Below are 24,436 nucleotides of genomic sequence, written 5' to 3'. Positions count from 1 at the left end.
TTTAAAAGAAGTAAAAGGGCACAGACACCCCCTTGCTCCTGGTGGGAGATAATTCACCATCTCAGAGATCCCCCTCCATATTTATCTGTAACAGGTCATTTTCAAACAATTTTATGGTTTAATTTACAGGTTCATTTCATTCATGGCTTGGATTTATGTGTTTGTTTTTCTAATAACAGCAGCAAAAAGACCACCACGTATAAACGTATTTTAAGCCACTTTAAGTACTGAGTGATCCTCCTTGGCTTTGCTTTCTAGAGCCAGGGGCCATCAGGGAATGCGTCCCACTCTGCAAGCTCACGGCCCCCACTTTGCTGACCCAGTTGGAATTATTTTTATTGACTCTGTCTGCTTTCTCCTCTCCCTCTTGGCAATGACGACGAACTTTGTGCAGCCGACAATGGCTTCTGTATTCACAGCTCCCCTTGGAGACAGGGGCTGTTACATCAAAGGTCTGCAGTGAGCTGCCCTTCCTATAATATTTCAATTTAGACACTGCCTCACTGCAGTGGCGTCACATCTCATTTACGCCGTGGCCTTTGTAGGAGACAGGGATCATTACAGAGCGAACACTGAGAAAAAACATATTACAGGCCAGCCAGGTAGCGGAAGGGAAGGAGACGGATACAACACAGAGGAGCAGCAAGGGGAAGGGAGGGTCACCCTGGGAAATGGAAGGGCCTTAGGTGGACAGGACCCCCAGCCCTCCAGGTTGTCAGGCTGGAGTCAAATGATGTTGCCACTGATTCCTCTGTCTGTACCACGTTGCTCGAAGACGCTGTTTCTCTACTTTTCTCTGGTTGTCGCAGTAAAGGCAATTCCCCTGTGCTTCCAGGGCTGAGATTATCCTCTTTTATATAGATTTTCCCTTTTTCTTTCTTATTTTTAGTCCTTTGTGCCCGCACGGAATGGGTCTCAGCATGTATTATGTGGACTACACTTTCCCAGGCCCTGCCTTTAAATTGCATTCATTGGTTTGGACAGACCATCCAGCAAAGAAATAGAAATAATCTTTTGTTTGTTTGTTTGATTTGCTCTCCAGCCTCTGCAATTCACAGTCTAATAATTTCATTTTAAAAGGAACAACTGTCAGGAAGGCTTGCTCTATTTACTATTAAAACGGGAAGAAGAAATATTGAATCTCAAGCAGAACAAGCCTTGTTCCTTTCTTCCTTTTTCTTCCTTTCTCTCTTTTATTCCCTCTCCTTCCCCTCCCCACCATCATTTCCCTAAATAATGTATGCAGAAATGTCACCAGGGTGCAGCACAGCCCCTTTAGGAAAGGTCCAGAAACGTGTTCTGCAGGACCCTGGGCTGGTTTGCCTTCAGATGTTGATAGCCATGTCCAGACACAGGAAGGTACCGCCGGGTGTCTGGGTGGATGCATTGATGGATCTGTGAGTTTATTTCTGTAAAACTATCAGTGGAAGGAGTCATGTGACCTCGCCCTTCCAGCCAAAGCACCACCGAAACTACCCAGGCACAAACCTGGTCTCACGCTACATCAGATTTTTTAGCCCATTTGCTGATCACATTTCTCAACTTTCCAAATATTGCAGGCAATTCTCAGGCCCCCAAGTGCTGTGGGTCACGGCACTAGTGGCTGCAGAGAGGGGCCATTCAGCCCTGTGCCCAGGATCCGGGCTTTCTCATGAAGACAGGGCTGGAATTCACCTCATCCATCTGCTGCTCTGAGCATGTGAAGGACTTGCCCAGCTGTCCACACATCAGGGTTCTCATGGGCACCAGGAAGGCCCTTCTCCCAGCCCATGATAAGTACTGATAAACACTCAGTTTTTTTTAATCATATTTTTTAATGAAGTATAGTTGATTTACAGTGTTATGTTAACTACTGCTGTGCAGCAAAGATACTTGGTTATACATATATATATATATATATATATATATATATACACACACACACACACACACATATATATACACACATATTCTTTTTCGTATTATTTTCCATGATGGTTTATCACAGGATATTGAATATAGTTCCTTATGCTATAGAATAGGACCTTGTTGTTTATCCATCCTACATGTAATAGTTTGCATCTGCTAACTCCAAACTCCCAGTCCATCCCTCCCTCACCCCCATCCCCCTTGGTCACCACAAATCTGTTTGCTAGGTCTGTGAGTCTGTTTCTGTTTCACAGATAGGTTCATTTGTGTCATATTTTAGATTCCACATATAAGTGATATCATATGGTACATATATACAATGGAATACTACTCAGCCATAAAAAAAGAATGAAATAATGTCATGTGCAGCAACATAGATGCAACTGGAGATTATCATACTCAGTGAAGTAAGTCAGAAAGAGAAAGACAAATATCATATAATATTGAGTTGTTTTGAATCACTTGTTTCCTTAAAGACTACCTAGTGAGCTCCATGTGGTTTGTTGTAGTTCGGATTGATGGAGCTGCTGGAGAAATCTGGAAATACACTTATTTATTCTGTAGCACACGCATACTGGGCTCTGTCCACACCATCCCATGTGTGATCCATCACCTGCCTGCAGCCTGATCCCTTGCCCAACCCTCCGGCTGAAGGTTGACCCTGCCATGTTCCTGAGGAGGCCCAGATGTCAAGGAGAGAGAGGTTTTCTTCAGCTACACTCCCCCGTCCCAGCTCTCTCCCCCTCCATCTCCTGTGTCTTCAGACCCCTTTCTCTGACAGTATCAGGAGAAACCCCATAGAAATTCAAGGCAGTCACTGGGCTCACAAACTAGCTCTTCCCTGTGTCTGGGGAGCCTGTGTTTCCCTAGCTGCCCTTCTCTGACCCTCCATCTCCCCCTCCTCCACCTGAGGCATCCTTCCCATCTCCCCCTCCATCCAACCTCCCTCCAGAGAGAAGGGACATAAACACTGTCCTCTAGGAAGAAGGGGATTTGGGCTTTTCTTGGAACTTTTAAGAGACTGGTGTGCTTGATGTGCAGAACACACATCAGGATATTTTAGTTTTAGGGAACCTGAAGTCTCTTTACCAAAAGCATCCCCTCTGTGTGTCTCGGCCTCTCTCTCTGGCCTGCGTCTTGGGTGGACTGTTGTAGGTGTGAGGCCCATGCTGCAGCCCTACAGGCAATATTGTATTAGATTCATGTGGTTGCTCAGGTGAAAACATTTCATTAAGCAGAATCACCAGTGGGCACAACGACTCCACTTGTTGTGGACATGACTTCTGGCCACACCCACCTTAGCAATCGGAGGTGGACACCAGGCCAGCGCATCAGACAATTCCTGCCAAAACAAATACTCCCATTCATTACTTGAAAGTTTTGATTTTTTTCTTGACCAGCGGTAGGTTATTATCTTCAAGTGTCTGTATTCATGCCCCCCTGAAAGCATGTGACTGATTCCATGGCCACGTTCTCTGCAATGGTGTGGTTCAAGGACAGAGGCCAGGTATCCACCCATGGGTTCTCACATGAATCCTCTCTGTGTGGACCCTTAAACCATTCTAGTTGTGTCATCCCTGTGTTGAGAAGGCAACTCTGCTCACCCTGCACAATCAGTGCTGTGGTCTTTGTCCTCAGGTAAAACCTCAGGAGTGGATACATCCTCTCCTCACATGCAGTTTTGCCCAGCAAGTATCAGGAGGGGCCCTGCTGGCATTCTTTGTCTTGACCGCTGCCCGTCTGGAAGCGCCCGCCTCACACCTGGAGGCCATGCACGCTTCCATTCCACCTCCCACCAATGTGGGCACATTTGGGGTTGAGAAGGTGCCCCATGGATTGTGCTTCACCCGGGATGATGTTGGGCTGTGGTCTTGGATGCTCTGGCCCTGACGATGGCCCCAGAGCAAATCCCATTACTGAGAAGCCAGATAGTGGTGGCCTCTTTTGATGAGCTCAGAATAAAAGTTCAAGAAGAAAATCAGGCAACAGAGAGAACACTGACCTGGGACTGGGGAGGCCTGGGTTCCAGGCTGATGGCTGTTTTTAGTCATCATATCCTCACAAGTCACTTAATCTCTCTGGGTCTCACTTACTTGTTAATGGTAAAGGGTTGGGTGGAATTATCGTTCTTGTCCTCAGCAGATCAGAAATGTGTGGTTCTCACCTAAGCCTCTGGGTCAACACTCAGACGACCCACTGCCTCAGTCTCCACATCGTCACGTCCTGGGGTGTGTGTGCTGGTCTCCTTGGGCTGCCTTAACAAAGTGTCACAGACCACGGGGCCTAAACCACAGGCATTTACTGTCTCTCAGTCTGGAGGCGGGATGCCCCGGCCCAGGTGTGGACAGGGCCATGCTCCTTTTGAAAGCAGCAGGGTGGGATCTGCTCCAGGCCACTGTCCAAGCTTCTGGAAGGTCCTTGCCGGTGGCTGCGGAACTCCAGTCTCTACCAGTTCTTTTCCCTGTGTGTGTCTGTGTCCAAATTTCTCCTTTTCATGACACCCGTCCTATTGGATGAGGGGCTCTGCTCCACGACGACCTCTCCTCACCTAGTTACATCTGCAATGACCCTATTTACAAAAAAGGTGACATTCTGAGGTCCAGGGGGGTGGGGGGTGAGGACTTCACATATGACTTTCTTGGGAGGGGGTGACACAATTCAACCCACAACTGTGAGTCTGGTATGAGGATGCGTCAAGGCGAGGGGGACAGCGGGGGTAAATACACCCCTTTAGTAAGCATAGCGCGAGCCGCCACGTGGTGGCCTGGGCGTGGCCAGTGATAAAGAGCTCAGGTGCAGGTCAGGGACTCGGTAGAACCGGAGTCACCTCTGCCTTTGTCACCCGTGCCAGTCTGGGAGGGTGACACCACCCCTTCTCCCACTGCTGCTCTGGCCAGAGCCCATCAGGGGAGAGAAGGCAGCGGGGGGCGAGGACGGGGTCGGGCCGGAAGCAGAAGACAAGAGAGGACTGAGACGCATGCTCACTGGCTGAGGCCGCCACCCGCTCTGGAGCGCAGAACCCTCTGGCTGCCCGCTGTTGGAACCTTGAGCAGGAGTCTGGTGGAGCCTGGAGAGTGGGGAAGGTGTGCGGGGAGTGGGCTCCAGGCCTCAGCGAGAGAGTCCCCGGGAGCAGGGCGCCACCTCCAGGGCCCACATCCCAGGGAGCATCTGACCAACATCCCAGGCCGGCCCTACCCTGATTTCCTGGGAGGGACGTGAGGAGATGACCGAGGCTTCGTCTCAAGTCCCTGCACTAAAGAGCAGCCCCCGTGGGGAGAAGCTACCGGAAGTTTTCACTTGCTTGTTCCTCAGATGCACAGTTCGCTGCTGCTCCAAACGCTACTCTCGCTGAATCCAAGCTGCCCGCCCCTCCCCTCCCCCTTCCACCCTTCCCCCTCCACCCCACACCCCTCCTCCCCTCCGCCCCCCTCCTCCCCTCCGCCCCCCTCCTCCCCCCATCCCCCCACCCCGAGAAACGCACTGCTTTTCTCTCTCCATGAGGGCCATCCTGCAGGGCCTGCTCCTATCTCAGCTGTTTTAACAGTGAACCATAGAGCTGAGCGGCCACAGAAAAGTTAAAGATCTAGAAGTTCGAAAACGTCGGGCACTTCCCCACGTGGGTGACGTGGGTGACTTCCCCACCCACGTGGGGTCACCCACGTGGGGTCACGTCACCCACGTGGGGGTGACTTCCCCACGTGGGTGACGTAAATGACTTAGTGACACTTAGCCACGTTCTTTGTGCAGAAGTGGCCCATAGTGAAATCCCCGCTGGTTTTCAGGGGCCCATTGGGGACGTAGGAAAGAAAGGAGGTGACGTGTGGGCCCTATTGCCTCCACGTGGGAGGACGGAGGTTTTGTTGTTTTGCTTTTTTTGGAAGAAAGGCATTCCTTTGAGAATGTTCTCCATTTGTTACTGGGATATCCCCGCGGGTCTATCACATCTGCCTTGTGTCCTCGGGACACCCCATGGAAAGGAGCAGAGCTGGGTGCCCTGGGGATGGCGATGGGCGCGCATAGGTGAGGAGTCCCCGACACACTCCCCACAGGAGACATGCATTTAGCCCGTCATGTGCTTGGCAGGGCTGCTCAGCGTCAGGGGTCCCAGGGCATCTGTGTCCCCACCGAGTGCCTTTCCCGCAACATCCGGAAGCCTCCTGCATGATAGGGTTGCGGGGCAGGTTACAGAGGGAGCATGTGGACTGCAGGTGCCCTTGACCTTCAGCCTGGTGGCCCTGAAAGGCCTAATGAAATTTTAAGAATTTATTTATTCAACAAATACTGATTAAGGACCTGCTGCAGGTAAGGCATTCTTATCCTGGACACACAGTGGACAAAATAGGAGAAAAGCCTCCTTTCACTGGAGTGGACACAGGTGTGTGGGGCAGATAATGAATAACTAAATAAACTATGCCTCCATGTGTCTGAGGCAGATCAACACAGGGCCATGACTTAGGGATGGGGACGGAGGTGCTGCCACTTTTAACTAGGACTGCGAGAAGGCCTGGCTGCAAGAGACCAGAAGACAGGGAGGGAGAGAGAGCAGGAACGTTCCAGATGTGGGAAGAGCAGGGTCAGGGCCCCAGGGAGGCCAGCGTGTTTGAAGCCAGTGGGGTGAGTGAGGTGACTGAGAACAGCCAGGTAGGGAGGGTGGGTGAGACTGGAACCTGTGGGCACATCAGGACCATGGTTCTTCTCTGGGTGCCCCAGGGGGCATTGAGGGTTTGGAGGGAAGGGCAGATCTGAGGTCCATCTGCAGTGGATTCAGGCCTGAGAATGGACAAAGACAGACCCAGCTGGGGAGAGAGAGCCACAGTCCAGGGTGTGGGTAGGGCTGGGTGGGAGCAGAGGAGAGGGCAGAGGAGTCCAGTGGCCCTGTTGGGATGGCTCCAAGGCTCTGGATAGGTGTTTGCCATGAGGGGCCCTCAGAGTAGCTCCACTCTGAGCAACTTCACCATGAACATTTAGGGCCTGACTCCTAGGAAATGATGTCCTTCCAGGACACCGCATCTCTTGCTTCCACTTGCTTCCTATAAGAGAGGTCAAAGCGATCGCTTTAAAAAAATGGATTTATCATACAGTTGAAAACACGTTAGCCTTTGTAAGTGAAAACGGATAAAGGATGTCGAAAATGCTGGAATCTTAGAATGTGTTCTGTGTTCATACAGGCTATGTGAAAGCATCATTTGAATATTCTAAAGCCTTCTTTTTCTTTTTGTTAAAAACACACTGTCTTCAAGAACACAGACCCCATGAATCACCTTTTTTAAAGGGGGGGGGGTGCGGTTTAAAGTTCCCATGCAGCCTACGTCATGAATAAGCTGTTACTGAAACATCCTGTGCTCTTGATAAAGTTCTAAGACCTTGGCGATTGTCTTTAGCATGAGAATCATACACAAATCCCACACGTGAACTGTTTAGACTTCCATTTTTAATTATTCATGAAATGTGCAGAAACATGGTCCAATGCACATTTGAGCAAAATTTGCTAATGCCCGTGAACAAATCATAATCACCTCACCAGGGGGTCGGGGTGCAAGCTCCCCTTGAATCAGTGCCTTATTAGAACCTGCTGCTGCCACACTGACAGCCAGCCCATGGTGACGGGTCCCCAGCTCCCAGACTTGGGGGCCTCGGCTGTGACGTCTCTACTCTCTCGACCCAAAGGGAGCTGCATTCAGCAGGTTTCTCAGATTCAAGGTTGATGTATCTGTGCTGAAGATACAGCCCAGCAGAAGGGCATGTTTCAGCTTTGGCACCTGGAGGAAACTTAGCTTCTGGTGTGACATCATACATGACGTGGTTTCCCTGTGGGTCCATCTGTGCAGAAGCAGGGGTAACCGCCAGGAGACTCCAACTCTTATGGGATGGAATGAAGTGAGCTTACTAACACTGATGGTCTGAAATTAAAAGGAAAAATATCAGGAAGCCAAGATGGACACAAATATGAACAGGTCACCCACACAAGAGGAAAATGTTCAAACTTATTAACTAGCAAAGAGATGTGACTTACAATGGCACACATACAATTGCCTTTGGAAGATATTTATTAGCACTAATTATTGTCAGGCATTCTTCCAGACTCTGAGGGTACAGAGATCTATGAGATAAGTGTCTGTTCTCCAGGGATCCTACTCCAGTGGAGAGGGATGGACAAACAAACACACAAGACCCCAGGGGATGATGAGTGATGGAAAGCAGAGTGAGGTGTCAGGAGAGGTGGTCTTGGGTAGCAGGCTGGAGTTTAGCAGGGACCAGACCAAAATCAGCTAAGGGGGTGTCTAGGCAGAGGGAGTGCAGGTGGTCTTGGCAGGGTCTTCTGCAAATTCAAGGACAGGAGAAGGTGGTATTGTGGTAGCAGAGTGAGGTGGGGATGATAAGGTGGAGGGGAGTAACAGGTAATAAGGCCAGAGAGGAAGCGGGGCCAGGTCTCCACACTCAGGGAGATGGGAAGTCCCATCAATGGGATTCCACATTGTAGTTGCAATATGGATATATTTTAAAGTAGAAATGACAGAATTTTTTCTTGAGTTACACACTGAGTGGAAAGAGAGAGAGAGAGAGAGAGAGAGGAGAAAGGATCTAATTATGACTCTAAGATCTTAGTTAAAACAAATTGAAGAATGTAGTTATAACTTACCAGGATGGGGAAAACTGTGGGAGAAGAATGTTTGGGGATAAAGATTGAGTTCCTTTTAAGACATGAAGATTGAGATGCTTCTTGAACATCTAAGTGGAAATATTGAGAATGTACCTGGACTTACAGGACTGTAGTTCAGGAGAGAGGTCTGGATTGGAGGGATAATTTGTGAATCATCCGTGTATAGGTGGAATTTTTAAATGACAGTTGCGTGTTATCCTCTAATAGTGCAAGTAAAAGAAACACTCAGTGAGGTAGAAGAACTAGGAGTGACTTTTCAAGAGCCACTGAAGGAGATTTTTTTTTTTTTGAAAGAGCAGTTGATCACATGTCAACTATTATTAACAGCTCAGATAAGCCAAGATCAGAGAATTGCCCACTGGTTTATGTTCTGGACTGAATTGTGTCCCCCCAAAATTGATATGTTGAAGTCAAACCACTGGTATCTCAGAATGTGACTGTATTTGGAGATAGAGAATTTAGAAAGGTAATTAAGGTAAAGTGAGGTCACACAGGTGGGGCCCTAATCCAATATGACTGGTGTCCTTATAAGAATAGGAGATTAGGACACAGACACAGGGAGAAGACAACCATCTACATTCCAAGGGGAGAGGCCTCAGAAGAAACCAGTTTTGCTGATATCTTGGACTTCCAGCCTCCAGAACTGTGAGAAAATAAATTACTGTTGTTTAGACCACCAAGTCTGTGGCACTTTATCACAGCAGTTCTGACAAAGGAATACTCACTTGTCATATGCAGTGACTCTGCACAATGGTTTTGGCAGACTTTGCTGGTTAGCAGACCAATACTGATTCCTCCTTTCTCTACTGAACTGATCACATTTGGGTGACCATGTACCTGACTCTGAAGGATGGTCCATGGTGGTCCTTTCCTCTTTGCCAGTGATTTAGTCCAGGGACGAAGTTCTGTTAAGAGATGTAAGAGGACATATGCTAGGGCTTCTGGTAAAGGGCCTCCTCCTCGACAATGGAGAGATGCATGAGTAGATGGTCCTGATGCTGCCCCCTCTTTTCTTCCTTCTCTGGGTTCTGACAGCCGAGGACTGAAACTAGAAATTAACAACTAAAAGTGCCTCCATCCCGACCCATTCAGAATCAAACAACCCACATCCAATTCACAAGTTAAAGAAATCACAGTGGAGTTATGACCATATACGTAAAAATATACATATTGTAAAAGGACAGCAAATCAAATTTAACACAAAAAGGCAGAAAAAAAATCAACACTCTTTAGAGGAAGAGAACATAATTCAGAAGCCCTACAATAAATTATACACTAACTCCAGCACATGTTAAAATTATATATATATATATATATATATATATATATATATAAAATCAAAAAGCAAGAAAAAATGGCAAAGAATCAAGAGATAAAATATTCAATAGAAGCAAATAGGAGATAAATCAAATATTGTCATTAGTGGGTAAAGACTTCAAAATAAGTATGACTAATATGGACAAATGGACAAACAACACTGAACAAAATATAATCAATAAGCTTTCTAGAAATACAAACTGCAAAATATAATTTTTTTAAAAAAGTATATTGACTTAATTTTAAAATTAAAGCAGAAGATAGAATTTATAAACTTGAAAATAATTCAGATTATAGTATTTGGGCTCAATTTTAAAGATAAGAAAGAATGGAAACAGCAGAACAGAGCATGAGAGAAATATGAGTGAAGATATGAATGAGAGAATGAAACAGAAGCAATATTGAAAAGTAATTACCCAGAACTTTCCAAATGATAAGACATCAACTCACAAACAGCTAATCTGCTTACAACTCAGCAAATTCAAAGCACAATGCAGAGATAACTGCAATTAATCACATCATTGTCTGATTGTTTAAAACCAAAGATAAAGGGGAATATTAAAAGCACTGGGGGTGGAGTGGGTATCCATTAACTTCAGGGGAAGAGGAGGGATGACCACCTGAAGCTCTGAAATTTTATCCTCAGTGAAAACATTGCTCCAACATTACAGGAAAATAAAGATATTTTTAGACAAAAGCTGAGAGTATTTGTTTCCACCAGATTTCACACTATTAAAACTATGAGAGGGCCTTGTTCAGGAGCAAAGACAAGGGTTCCAGAAAAAAGCAGAGAACTGGGGAAAAAGTAAGGTCATTGAAAAAGAAAAATGTATCAATAATTTTATAATATATTGTCTTTAAAACAAAAATAATAACAATGAGGGGCTTATAACCTGTATAGAAATAAAACATATGACAATATGTGAGAGAAGAATTGGTATAAAATCAAGTTAAATTGCTCTTAGAGGTTTCATTGTTTGGGATGTAGAAAAGTGCCAACTTAAAGGAGTTAATGATAGGTAAGGATCCATTTTTAAAAATTTTTGAGATGACTACAAAGTGATAATAAACAAAATAAAAAAAAAATCTACTAGAACAGATAAAATGAAATAATATATTGAATTAATTAAAAAGAAGAAGTTTAGTGGTGTATATAAAAGTAATATGTAATTAACAAATAGCATTTATATTTGGATGGTTTGGCATGTGAAATTCTATCAGCCTAGTTCACCCAGATTAATATGTTAAAAGAGAAAAAATAAAACATGTTATCTCATTAGAGAGAGAAAAATATATAAAATTCAACATTCATTCAAGAAAAATTCTTAGAGAACTAGGAAGACATCTTTATTGCAATAAAGCTATCCACTAAAGGCTGCATACTCTTTAGCAATGGGAGATTAGAAGCATTTTTATTAAATCAGGAAGAAATCAAGGTTACCTCTCATCACTCTCTTCTATTTAACATTTTTTTTACAATCGCCAATTCAAAGACATTATATATTTAAAAAAGAAATATGATGAATAGGCATTGGTAAGGATGAGACACTATTTTCCTTGTTTCTAGAAGACATGACTATCTATACTGAAAATTCCAGAAAATCAACTAACTCTTGCTCACTATAAACTATTCATCAGGATTTCAGGATAGAAAACAATATAATACCAATAACAAGAAAAACAGCTGTATTCACTTCCTCCAAACTCACCATACACACGAAGGTAAAGGTACAACTTGTACAACAGCAACAAAAATTCTAAGAATAAATCTATGAAAATAGGACTAGGAAATTTATGGGAGAAATTATAAAAAAAAAAAATATTGAAGTCTTTTAAATATAACCACTTAGAAGTACCCTCACCTCAAGTGTGTGAGTTCTGTATGAAGAAAGTTGAAAGCTTTACTGGCAGGAAACATCATGACAAATGAGGAGGGGTCTTTGCTGTTTCTGATTTGGGGAGGGAGGGACTGGGTGGGACGTGTCCTCACACTGCCTGCACCATGCGTCAGCTCCGCCTCTGTTCATTGTGAAACCCAGGCAAGTTGCCCAACCCCTTCTGCCTCAGCTTTCTCTTCTAGAAAATGCTGACAACAGCACTGATGCGATCAAAGTACAAGGATACATAAAGCACAGTTGCTTTGTTTCTCACCACACAGAAGAGCCCCAGAAATGTGAGCTGCCCTCTCCCACACTTGCCCAGACATAAGGTTGGTCCCCATCCCAGGTTTTCACCAAGATACAAAATGTTCTAAACTTCAGCTGGAACATAACAACAAAAGTTGACAACAAAATGTTTAAAAATGAGGATGCAACTAGAGGTCGTCATACTAAGTGAAGTGAGTCAGAAAGAGAAAGACAAATACCACGTGATATCTCTTATATGTGGAATCTAAAATATCACACAAATGAACTTATCTATGGAAGAGAAACAGACTCAAAGACATAGAGAACAGACTTGTGGTTGCCAAGGGAGAGGGGGAAGGGATGGATTGGAAGTTTGTGGTTAACAGAGGAAAACTATTATATAGAGAATTGATCAACAACAAGGACATACTCCATAGTGCAGGGAACTATATTCAATATCCTATGATAAACCATAAGGGAAAATATTTTTTTTAAAAGAATGTAAAAAAACATGAGAATGACGAAGGGGGTCTAGTCACTCTCAATATGAGATGACGTTGTCCACTGACCAGCACTCGCCCCCAAGCCGACGGTCAGGAGAACAGAACAGGCTCTTTGAAGCTGATCCTACTCTGGTTCAGTAATTGTTCTGTGGCCATAAATGCAACTAACAGAATAAGGAGGGACGCATTATTCAGAAAATAAATTCCCAAAATAAGTATTTGAAAAAGATGACAGAAACTCAAATTATATCCTTTGAAAAATATTCTTCAAGTGGATTAAGAAATTACTGTACAGAATAAACTATTTTATCTTTATCTGAGCTGAGGAATGAGACATTTCAAGCCATTTAGCAATGGAAAAACTCCACTGCAATGGAAGGTTATGACATTAAAAATATCCTAAAAGGAGAAAAAAAATATTTTTACAAATCTATTTTTTTCAAGTGAATTTGTAATCCATGTGTCAGATTATTATTCTTAAAGCATAATTTCTACCAAAAAAATCAATGGAAAAAAAAGACACGTATGAAAATATAAGGTTAGAAACAAAAATACTCCAAGTTAGGAAATGATTTTCCAACATTATTGCATCCAGATAAATTGCAAGTTAAAGCTTTGCCTGGTCTGCCGGGTTTCAGCAGGCAATGCTGAGTCCTGTCCATGACGCCCCGGGCCACCTCTGTCTGAGTTTCAGCAGGATTTTCAATCTGGCACACATTTTCCATACAGCAGTTTGACGATGTGTAGTAAGAGCTTTTGCACGCCCACAATTTCAGCCCTGCAATTCCACTCGAGGAATCTCTCCTAAGAAAAGACTCAGGGATGCAGTCAGCAGTCTCAGCTGAGATCATGGTCCCAGCCTTGTTTGTAGGAGTGAAAAATGCATCTATGCAAATGTCCGGGACAGAGAAATGTAAACATGGGAGAGTGTATTAGGGAAATGTAGGTACCCATAACAGCTGCAATTTTCATGTGTTAGAGAGACATCTATGCATTACAAATATTAAGAAGAAGTGCTTCAAACATGAATCATGATTACTTCTGAGAGAGATTCTTCCACTTTACAAGATAATATAATAATTTTATAATTGAATAAACATCATTACAGTAGCTTAAATTAACTTTAAAAATACACATTGTGGGCTTCCCTGGTGGCCCAGTGGTTGAGAGTCTGCCTGCCAATGCAGGGGACACGGGTTCGTGCCCCAGTCCGGGAAGATCCCACATGCCGCGGAGCAGCTAGGCCCATGAGCCATGGCCGCTGAGCCTGCGCGTCGGAGGCTGTGCTCCACAATGGGAGAGGCCACAACAGTGAGAGGCCCACGTACTGCAAAATAAATAAATAAATAAAAATACACATTGTGACCATTTAAAACCATACCTGTGGGGAGGGAAGGAGAGAGACAGGCACCCAGTAGATGAAATTGAACAAGCATGGTCCCCCCAGGAAGTCGTCCTAGTAAGGGCACCCCTCCACCCAGGAAGCCCCAGAAGGCACATGTCCAGTGGTCTCCCAGAATGGCCCCACCTCCTCCCTGAGCCTCTTCTTAAGGTCTCCACCATAAACTCAGGAGAAAGACAGGACTGCAGTCTTCCTTTGTCACGTCTTCAGAGGCTGCACCTTTGGGGCAGGGAACATCAGTTAAAGATCAGGGGCTTAGCAAGAGGCTGGGGGTTGCCCTGCAGTTGGCTGACCTTGCCTGCTGCACCAAAGCCCCATGTCTATCTTTATTGATTAGCTTCTATTAATAATCCTGTAGGATTGACAGGCATGTTGCAGGGCTGGCTGAGAGACTGTGGCCAGAGGGGTTAGGGAAACAGTCAGCATCCCTGACTGAGGCCCTGAGTCACTAATAAAGAGCCTGTGGTGTGTTTTGTAACTTGGGGGCCTGGGCCACGGCTCACTTCAGCTGGGTAATTATTGAACTGACCCTTGTAATATTCAAATAACTATCACTTCCTTTCTAAGGTCTGACCTTTGCCTGGCTCTCCTTGGAGCAGTTTCCCAACCCTGGGGATGCCTTGTTGTGGAGTCTGTGTCTCAGGAGCCCCCTGCACACCAGAGGCAGGAAGGATGAGGCCATGAATTAGAGAGTTGAATCAGGCTCCAGTCTTCTGCCTTCAGGTGAGGAGGACCTGCAGCCACCATGGTCCTGAGAGCGTGTGAAAGCTCCGTGAGACAGCAAAGTAAAGAAATATGCAGTGTCTAAATCAAAGCACTGCACTCAGCTAACCTAAGGAAATTGTCCGATATTCTGCAATGCAATGAAATGTGACTTTGGTAAATCTCTCTGTTTGAAACAACAATACACAAATGAAGCAGTAAAAATTCCAGGGACATCATGAGGTGGTCACATAGATGTATGGAGACAGAAAGGCATACTAAACACATTTGCTCTGTAGAGAGGCAAAGGGAGGGATAGAGATGGGAAACATCCTTAAATGAAGGGATTTGAGGCCTCTAAGTAAGTGGGAGGGATGAATAGCTGTCTGTTTATGCCTCACATAATAAAGCATTAAAAATGTTGATTTGCCTTTTTATCTCAATTTTGTTGTTCTTTTACTCTTTGCTCGTAATAACTATTTCACAATGAGCTACTGTCAAGACAGAAAACTCACAAGGTCAAGATCTGAGCAGGTTATCTGGGTTCTAAAACTGCATAAAGGTAACCTGGGAACTTGTTAAAATGCAGGTTCTGAGGCCCTGGACCAGACTTACTAACTCAGAATCTGGATGCGGGATGTGAGAATCAGGATTTTTATCACGGTTCCTGGATGAGAAATACTGATAAGAACAGATCATATCACACTTAGGCAGATTTGGTTATGGTAAATGATAATAATGTTAAATTTTGAAAAAAATTATGTAACCATTTACCTAATTTATTTAAAGACTATTTGAAAAAATTGGATAATTAAATAATACTGAAGTAAGCATCATGTCTCTCTGGGCTATTGGAAGGAATCACTAGCATTGTATACATAGGTGATGTGCCTAGAGTGGTGTCTGGTACCAAGTAAATGCTCAATAAATTAGCTTTAAGAGGAAAGCTCTGACGTAATAGCAAAAATATAAACGCTGGAATCAGACTTGTGTGCTTTAGAATACTTGCACAGGATAGTCAATCATTTTGCAATGCCATTATTATTATTATCACAGTTATTGTTATACTTCTTTTCCATTCCCACTGCTGCTACCCAATTTAAAGTCTTACCATCTCTCACATGGTCTCTCGTTATGACCTTACTTGCTCTCACCTGCCTCCTGTTCCTCTCTAGACTCTGGAGTTCTACACATGCTAAACTAGGGGGTTTGTGCAAAATGCTAAGGTAACCTAAACTCTCCCTATGACATTTGTCATAATTCTCGCTTGTGCTAACATTTCATCTTTGTGCACAGGATGAAGATGAATCATTCAATAAAAAATAGGGATTTATCTACCTTTTCAAATATTCACGTATCAGACCTTCAGCTTCAGACACTTGTCCTCTGACAGTACAGTCTTCCAGCTGCAAGTTTGGATCAAATAGCCTTGACTTCCAAAAGAAATGCCCCTTTTTCTCCAAGACCTCCCCACGTCAAGGTCTTCCTCAGCTTGACTTTCCTCTGAAGCTGTTCCAGGATCAAACCATCCTTGCTTTCTCCCTTTATTTGCCATTAATCTGTAATATATCTGCATGACAGACATTTTATTTTTTAAGTGAACTACCCTTTCTTATATTGCCCTCCTTATTCCTTTTACATCTGTTCCCCATCTATGATAGGGCCTGTCTCATTTTTTCACATTTTCTATGTCATCTCTACTAGAACCTGACACACAGTAGCTGCTTAATATATAATATAATGTTGCCAAGAACTCAGTTTGTTCCTGGCACTAAGACTCAAATCAACCTTATGAGTTGGGTGCTATTATTGTTCCCATTTATAGATGAGGAAACTGAGGCAAATAAAACTTAAGTAGCTTGCCTAAAGTCTCAAAGCAATAAAAGGAGTGAAACTGGGGTTCCAAACTGGGAGTTTGACTAGCCAGTATTTAACCTCCTTATGCTCATCAAATTATCAATCATCTTGAGTTGATCTGTGGCAAATCCTCTTCTTGCTGTGAGAAGAGCACACAAGGGGTCCAGCCCCAGGAGAGCATGAGCTTGGAGGTTCCCCATAATACTGACTGGCCAGGGACCTGCCCCCTGTATCCCTCAGCACATCTTCCATGCCTAGCCAATTAGTACTGAAGCAGAATGACACACCAGGACAAAATGTGGGTCCTGGGTCCCGTTTGCACAGTTTGCCTGTGTAGGAAGAAATGGCATCCAATGTTCCATTGTCACCTGAGAAACCACTGGAAGTCACAGAATCATCCTGCGAATAGCATGCAAAGGCCTTGGGTCCCACAGGCAAACAGGCCCAGCAAGGTGAACCAACCCTGTTGTCTTGCCCTCATGGGCTCTGGGTTATAGATGCCTGGCGGTATCCTTGGCAACCAAATCAAACTTCTCCTGCACTGTACACTTTCCTGTTGAGAACTTGGAGCTTGAGCCAGGTTCCTCTCCCCTCCCCAAGAGGACTCTGAGGGATTGAGGAACTAAGTTTCCAAATGTCCTGCTCATTAAGATACTTGAACATTTCCTGCGGACAGATAGGGAATCCCTGAGCTGGCCTGAAACCCTAGACCCAGGGGCCATGTAGAGTTGCACGGTGTTTATGGGACAAAGGGCAGATTATGTTTCAATTGGACACTAAAGTCTCAATAAAACTCACAAGAAAGCTAAATCATCATCACAAACAAAATGAAAGTAGCCTGGGTTCATATTGTAGCTACACGGATATGTCATCATTAAAAAACAATCAATAAGCTTCTGCCATTTTTGATGCCCTCCTTGCTGTAGAGATACTTACATGTGCTTCAGTACTCGTTCCTGTTGACCAGTTTGTTCAGACTTTAAGTTGCAGCCCCATATGAAATCCTCCAGACGCTTGTGTTTGTCTGTCGGTTGGAGGTGGGTTGCCTCCAAATGCCTCTGACCTCTTCTGCAGTCGGACCTCAACTCTATTTTGTAGCTTTTTCCTCAGCTGCATCCCTTACCAACCCTCTGGTTCAGCCACATTGAATGAGGCCACCAGCAGTTGGTGTATTGGCATGACAGGCTCTAACCCTGCCTGGAAAGCACGCATCCCAATCTGTGTCCCTAAAAACACTCCAAGGCTCAGCTCAAATGCCACCACCTTTAAAAAGCCTTACTCCTTCCTGCCTCCCAAGGAAGTGTGTCCTTTCTCTGAATGTCCACCACTCTCAGGACAAGAGGAAGTTGGTGTGGTGAGGAGGGACTCTGGAGCCAGGCAACTTGATTCTCAGCCCCGTTCTGCCACTTCCTGCCTGGTGTGATCCTGGACACACCACCTCACCTCAGCTCCCCCCGCGTGAAACGGAGAGCATCATAATGCCATCTCACAACGTTATAAAGCGTATATAAAACATATATATAGCTCTTAGAACAGACGGTTTGTTACTGTTAGGAGGCTCTTTTCTTGTCTTCCTCCTGCACACGTGCCCACACTCCCATAACTCTCCAGAGGTCTAAAGTTTCAAGAAGCCTCTTACCCACATGTCACCTTGATACCTAATGTGATGCCTTGAATATGGTAGTAAGTGAATATGTAGAAATATGCATTATTTCTATGAGAATACAATCTTTCTACAAGAAGTAATCTGGTCTAAATTTAGACAGATAATATCTGAATGAATTTGACCGCCACAACAATGACCTAGATTGTTCCTAGCACCTCATACCCCACCAAGCAAAAACCTATTTGTTTACAATATTTTGCTCTCTGCACATTAGTCAGGATTTTTTTTTTTTTTTTTTGGCGGTATGCGGGCCTCTCACTCTTATGGCCTCTCCCGTTGCGGAGCACAGGCTCCAGACGCGCAGGCTCAGCGGCCATGGCTCACGGGCCTAGCCTTCTGCGGCACGTGGGATCTTCCCGGACCGGGGCATGAACCCGTGTCCCCTGCATCGGCAGACGGACTCTCAACCACTGCGCCACCAGGGAAGCCCCAGTCAGGAATTTTTGAGCTCAGAGTGAGCACAAAAATGTGCATGGTGAAATGTCTAGGTATAGAATTGAGCTCGGTTTATCCTTCTAAGCACTGCATTTGTTTCCATAATTTAGGTAAATGCTATGGTTAATAGTTAACTAGGATGACTTCAACAAGGATCACAAAATTTACCTACCTTTACAATACAAACTGTACTGATTTTTTTCTATTTACTACTCCTATTTTAAAACAAAGCACGGTCTATTTGGGCTTTGCCTCTCAATTTTTCTTGATCTTCACTAGGTGATAAATGCACCTTAGTAACAACATAAAAAAAAAGAACAACAAAACTATTCTATTCAGGGAGATGCAGGATGCTCTGTAGATGGGTGGATTGCATTTCTTTTGCCTTTTCAGAAATAAACCCAGAAAATCTTAATTGCTATGAAAATCTAGTCAGCATTTATTTAAAAAATATAGCATAATAAAAAATGTTAATCAGAAAATAAACAAGTATATAAAAGAACTGTAATAACCTTTTCCACTAAAGAGATAATTACATTTTTTACTTTCACAATCTAATTTTGATGTTTTTCTTAACGGTATGTGATTAAAAATATTTATATGTTCAGATGTCTGATGATAAGTTTCTGGATAATTTAAAAACAGATTGTTAGAGCTACTACTTTCCAATAGAAGGGTAAAAACACACAAACACTATCTGAGGACATAAAAACAATGATCTATATTCTTACATTATTTCTAAAATATTTGGCAAGATTAGAAATCATCATTATTTCTGATAGTACAGAATCTGTTTTAAATTTCATAATTATTATTTACCAAAAGCAATTCAGATTGGGTAAACACAATGAAAAAATACACAGTAATTAATTTTTCCAAGCAACCTCCTGGATAGAACCAGGGCAGGCAAAATGCCAGATAACAGAGAACCTTCAATAACCTACAGCATAAGTGTATTTGAAATACAAAAGCAGTTCACGCTCTCTATTCAAACGGCTGTCAGTGGTGCTGGCACCTGGGCCGTAAACACCCAGGGTCAGTTACTCTTACCCAGAATTAACTCGGATGGGAAACTAGCCGCCTGGCTAATTCCCTCTAATTGAATGTTGTTTAATCACATCGTTTCCCGGACCAGAATTCTTAAACTTACTATTTTTTTCTTTCTGTTCCTAACTTGTTTGCCCTCACTAATTAAAGAAATGTGCCGTGTTTGAAAACAAACAAAAAATAATTGGATATGCTGGTAGGAAAATTGCCCAAGAGATCATGCCAGAAACGTGTGGGTGATTCAGAACGAGCAGCTCCCCTCCTTTTTTGGTTTCAATAGCTATTTTAAGTTGCCAGCTGAATAGGCACAACTTGGCAGGGCAGCTAAGAATAGACGTCCACCCGTCCCTCTGAAATGCAGGGGAGGCTGGCTCGGAACCTCCCGATTCCTCTGGGCTTCTGCAGAGATTGATCTAAGGAGAGCGCTGTCACTTAAGACCCAACTTTCATTCCACGCTGTCTGCAGTTAGCAGCGGAGAAAGTTTAATTCTGAACTGTGAAAAGATTCAATAAGTCACCACAAATCACCCCGGCTGAAGCCCAAACTGAGTAATTTACACAGCACTTTGTGATCTTCAAACAGTTTGCAGTGGGCAATTATTCATGCCCGACATGGGGCCGCTGGGTCCAAGCTCCCTGTTTGTTCTAAGGCCGAGGAGAGGTGTTTGAAAACCGCAAGAGACGACCAGGGGCCCAGAGATCACGGCTAATGTGACACCCCCAGGCCTAATCTTCTTAGAGCACTGGGATAAAATAAGTATCCATTACAAAATCGCCCTTCATCCTGCCCCCTTCTGAGCCCGGCCACTCTGATAGTCAGCTCGGAGACAATTGTGCGATTCTAGACTTAATCAGGTATTAGGCGCTGAGGCAGGAGGAGAGGGGCTAATCTCCATATTTAGTCCATCTGTACTGGTGGACCTGACTTGCCTGGCCCCGATAGATCAAAAGGAATTGGCAAAAATCAGATTAAGGCTGGAGAAAGGGGGGAGTTTCGAGCCGTGTAACAGGCACATGTTTTCTCCCTGCCTTGGATGTGTGTCCATTTATTAAGACCATGCGGTTAATCCCACGGGCTTATAGCGCATTGTGCTTGCCTTTTCTTCTTCTGCCCCTTCTTTCAATCGGAAAAAAAAAAAAAGTCATTAAAGTGAAATATTGTATTAATTATCAAAATATGAGCCCTGCACATCGAGGGCTGGTGGAGTTGCCCGGTTTAGAGAAGTCCAGCAATTTGGGTGTGCAATACAGCCTGTGGGCTCGCTTCTCCGCCCGGGAAGGGGCAGAGGCCTGGCATTTTCTGGGGCCGAGACACACGGTGGAGCAGTGTGAAGTCAGCGGAAGAGAAGATGCTAATTATTAACACAGGCTGCCATGGAGCCGGGCTGGCGGTGGGGCAGGTGTAAGCGCAGCTCCGCGACATCTGATCTCCTGGCGTCACCACCTTGCTGCAGATCTCTGAGACGGAGCCCGGGAAACATATGGGATTCACCAATTAAACTGGCTCCTGTTTCTTCCTTTAAAACGTGCTGCCACGTTAGACACAGTCGGTTATTTTCTTCCCGGCTCCTCCGTGTGGTTTTGTCTGCAATACCATCTTGCCTCTGTGGTCCCCGCCGCTGCCTCTACCCACGGGTGCTTCCAACCCAGGTCGCGTGGACAGATGGATAAGGAGGGCGAAGGATTCACACTCTCGCCGCTGTTGGCCGTCACCTGCTGTTTGTAAACAGTGACATGTGGCCACCAGCCGTGTCCTTCAAGCGCCGATAAGTTAAACGTGCAGGCGGGCAACCTTGAGCTGGCCCCCATCTCATGATGGACACGGCGCACAGCTCAGCCTGTCCCAGGCGAGGATGGAGAGAACTTGCTGCGAGAAAGGAAACGTGGTCAAAGGAGCGCAGGCTCCTCTCCTGGAAGGCTGACAAAGTCCCTTCTTTTTTCAGGAAGCCCCACGCAGTGCCAGAAGACAGCCGCATGGCTGCTGGATTTTGGCAGTCGAGTCACCTCATTAGAGTGGATTAAGTCGTGATGCTGAGAAGGATAAAAGGTGAACAGCAGAGCGAGAGGACCACAGCCGCGGCAGCGCCGAGTGTCATCTGTGGCCGACGTGTCACCGACTCTCACCCATGTGGTTCACACTTTCAATTTCCTTCTGCAGGAACCGGGCGGTAATTGCAGAGGCTGGTGCTGGAGCCGCGCGTGGGGGGCCTCCCAGCCTTCGTCACCTCCTCTTGATGCTCAAATCCAGATATGTTCAAAGGCAAAGGTCCAGAGCCTGCGGATTCCCCCCGGGACCTGGGGAGGGGGTGATGCCGTTCAAAAATGAACAAATAAGAAATGCACCACGCTTGCAGGATGGCAATTAAATTAGCCACCACTGTCTGAGCCTGGCTCAGTCTCCAGCGTTTGGCAGTGAGTCGCACTGGTGAATCCCCGCCTTTGATTCTGCCTCACAAGACTTAAAAACACAACACAAGGACAAACTCAGGTGTCCCCTGGCGTCCTGCCTCTGCCGCACTTGTGTTTCTGCAGGTGCGTCTTTATCAACTGGGGTCGCGTCTGCGTTCCTCCCAGACGCGGTGCCATGTTGCAGTTTCCCCGTCAAGCTGGCTGTGCTTTTCTTCTGCTCAAATTATAGGAAATAAAGAAAACCAACTCCAGATGTAAGTGATTTTATGAGCAAGGGGTTAAGGAGTTCAAGAGGATTTTAGATTGTTGGGAAGACAGAATTGCATGGGGCAAAGCCAATCTGTGGTCAGAAAGGAAGGAAAGGACAGGAACAAAGCAGATCAGATAAACACTTGGAATAAAAATAAGGAATTGTCGGACAGCTCTCCTGACTTGCCCATATTTCCCTATCTCCAGCTGTCAAGGGGATTTTTTTTTTTTTAAGTGGAGGGGTGCTGGGGAGGGGGCTTGCATTTCTTGGGAAGATTAGTGAGAAAAAACTCTAAGCGCTCTGAGCTGCACACACGAGGGCTGGTACGTAATTGTGACTTATCATATTTTGGGGCTTCAGGACAGGCAGAGGGTCACCCTCAAGGCACCTGATCTCACGACGTTGCCTCTGAATCACCAAGTCTGGCCAATGCAGGAGAGACGTAGGGCAGAGCCCGCAAAGGCGGTATCGCTAGCATTGGGAGAATGTTCCTGAAAGGTGGAGTCTTTGCTCATCGACACACCCAGGCACTTTTGTAAAAAATAAATGAGATTTTGATGTGGATTGAAAAAGTGCACTGTATTGTTAGTAATTTGACCTCCACAGCCTAAATAGAGAATTTCTACTTAGACCAGGCACCCTTTTTAATCCTCAGCACAGGTTAGCACAGAGAGCTGGTTTCCTTATATTGTGTGTGTGTGTGTGGGGGAGGGGGGGGGCTGCCATCCATCCTACCCCTGTGACAGCGAGCCTTTCAGTGACGATTCCGGACTGCACAGCCTCCAACCTAAGGAAATGCTGCATGCATCCAGACCCTTGTGCCGGCCAGTCAGATGCTCGTCCAGGGCCTCACCGTCCTCTCTCTCTAAGCCAATTCCGAAGGCCCGGCCCAAGCCAGTGAACACAGTGTCCTGAGATGGAGCCAGTCCCCAGGAGAGGGAGGCAACCCAGCATGCTCAGTCTAGGAAGGGACCTTGAGAATACACAACGGAACACGCGAATGGCGGGCTGGAGGCGCCTGGCTCGCTGGTGGAGCCACTGTAACAGAAGCACCATTCCACCCCCGAGGTCCAGAGATGGGGGACAAGAAACCCTGCTGTGCAACCATTTACCTCTCGCACCCTTCTCATATGGGAGGCAGGGGCCCAGCAGTTGGAACCTCTTCTCTGAGTAACTGCCAGATGGCCTCCGGCAAGTGTAGACTCTTAGACATCAAACCAGCATCAGCTCAGAAGCAGAATGTCTTCCCTGTTTCCTGTGATGGACCCAAGTCCAGCTCTGGGCCTCACTTCCCGGTCTTATTTTCCCCTGTTTAATCAACTTCCTTGGCGATGGATAACCAAGGAGACAATGGAGATGGAGCCCACCAGATTCCAACACCACTTCTGTTCCATCATCTTGATTATTAGGCTTGTCTTGTACCTTAAACCCAAGGATTCTGCTAATGATACATCAGAGAGGCCTGGAGGAGACAGGTCACCCTGAACTGTCCACGTTTTGGAGGCCAAGCCCTTGCCTTCCACGAGCAGGGACATTGAACTGGAGGACCTTTGCCTCAGCAAGTCCAAGTCCCCTAGTCTGTGATGGCTCTGCTCAGCCCCACTGCAGGACACGGGCGGCCAGGGGCCGGCACTGAGATGGTGATGGGTCCCTGGGAGGTGGCACTGGGTGATGTGGTGATGGGTCCCAGGGAGGTGACACTAGGTGACACAGTGATGGGTCCTGGGGAGGTGGCACTAGGTGACATGGTGATGCGTCCCAGGGAGGTGGCATCCTGCTGTAACAACACCTGTGCCTTGAGTTCTACAGGGAAACTACACCCTGTGCCTTAGTCTGACCTAACATTGGAGGACATATCTGGGTTCATACAAAGAAATCAAGTGCGGACATAGCCTTGGTCAACTATAGGCTTTATTTCTTAATAGGATCAATTAATAAGATTTAGTGATAATTCTCCAATAGTTAAAAATGATATAATTAATACATGTGAATACATGAATTCTCATCTGTATAACCAAGGTAATGATATAAATCAAAGGATGCTGTAATGTAACAATGTGACATACACAGAAATGTGTAGAAAGACACGCACGTTAATACAATCATGCTGTATATTTATTGAATAAGCTCATTATTCTTATTCGGGGGATCCA

Source organism: Stenella coeruleoalba (genome assembly GCF_951394435.1).
Source record: "Stenella coeruleoalba genome assembly, chromosome: 3".
In the NCBI taxonomy this organism is placed as follows: Eukaryota; Metazoa; Chordata; class Mammalia; order Artiodactyla; family Delphinidae; genus Stenella; species Stenella coeruleoalba.
Note: the sequence above shows the minus strand (reverse complement) of the source record.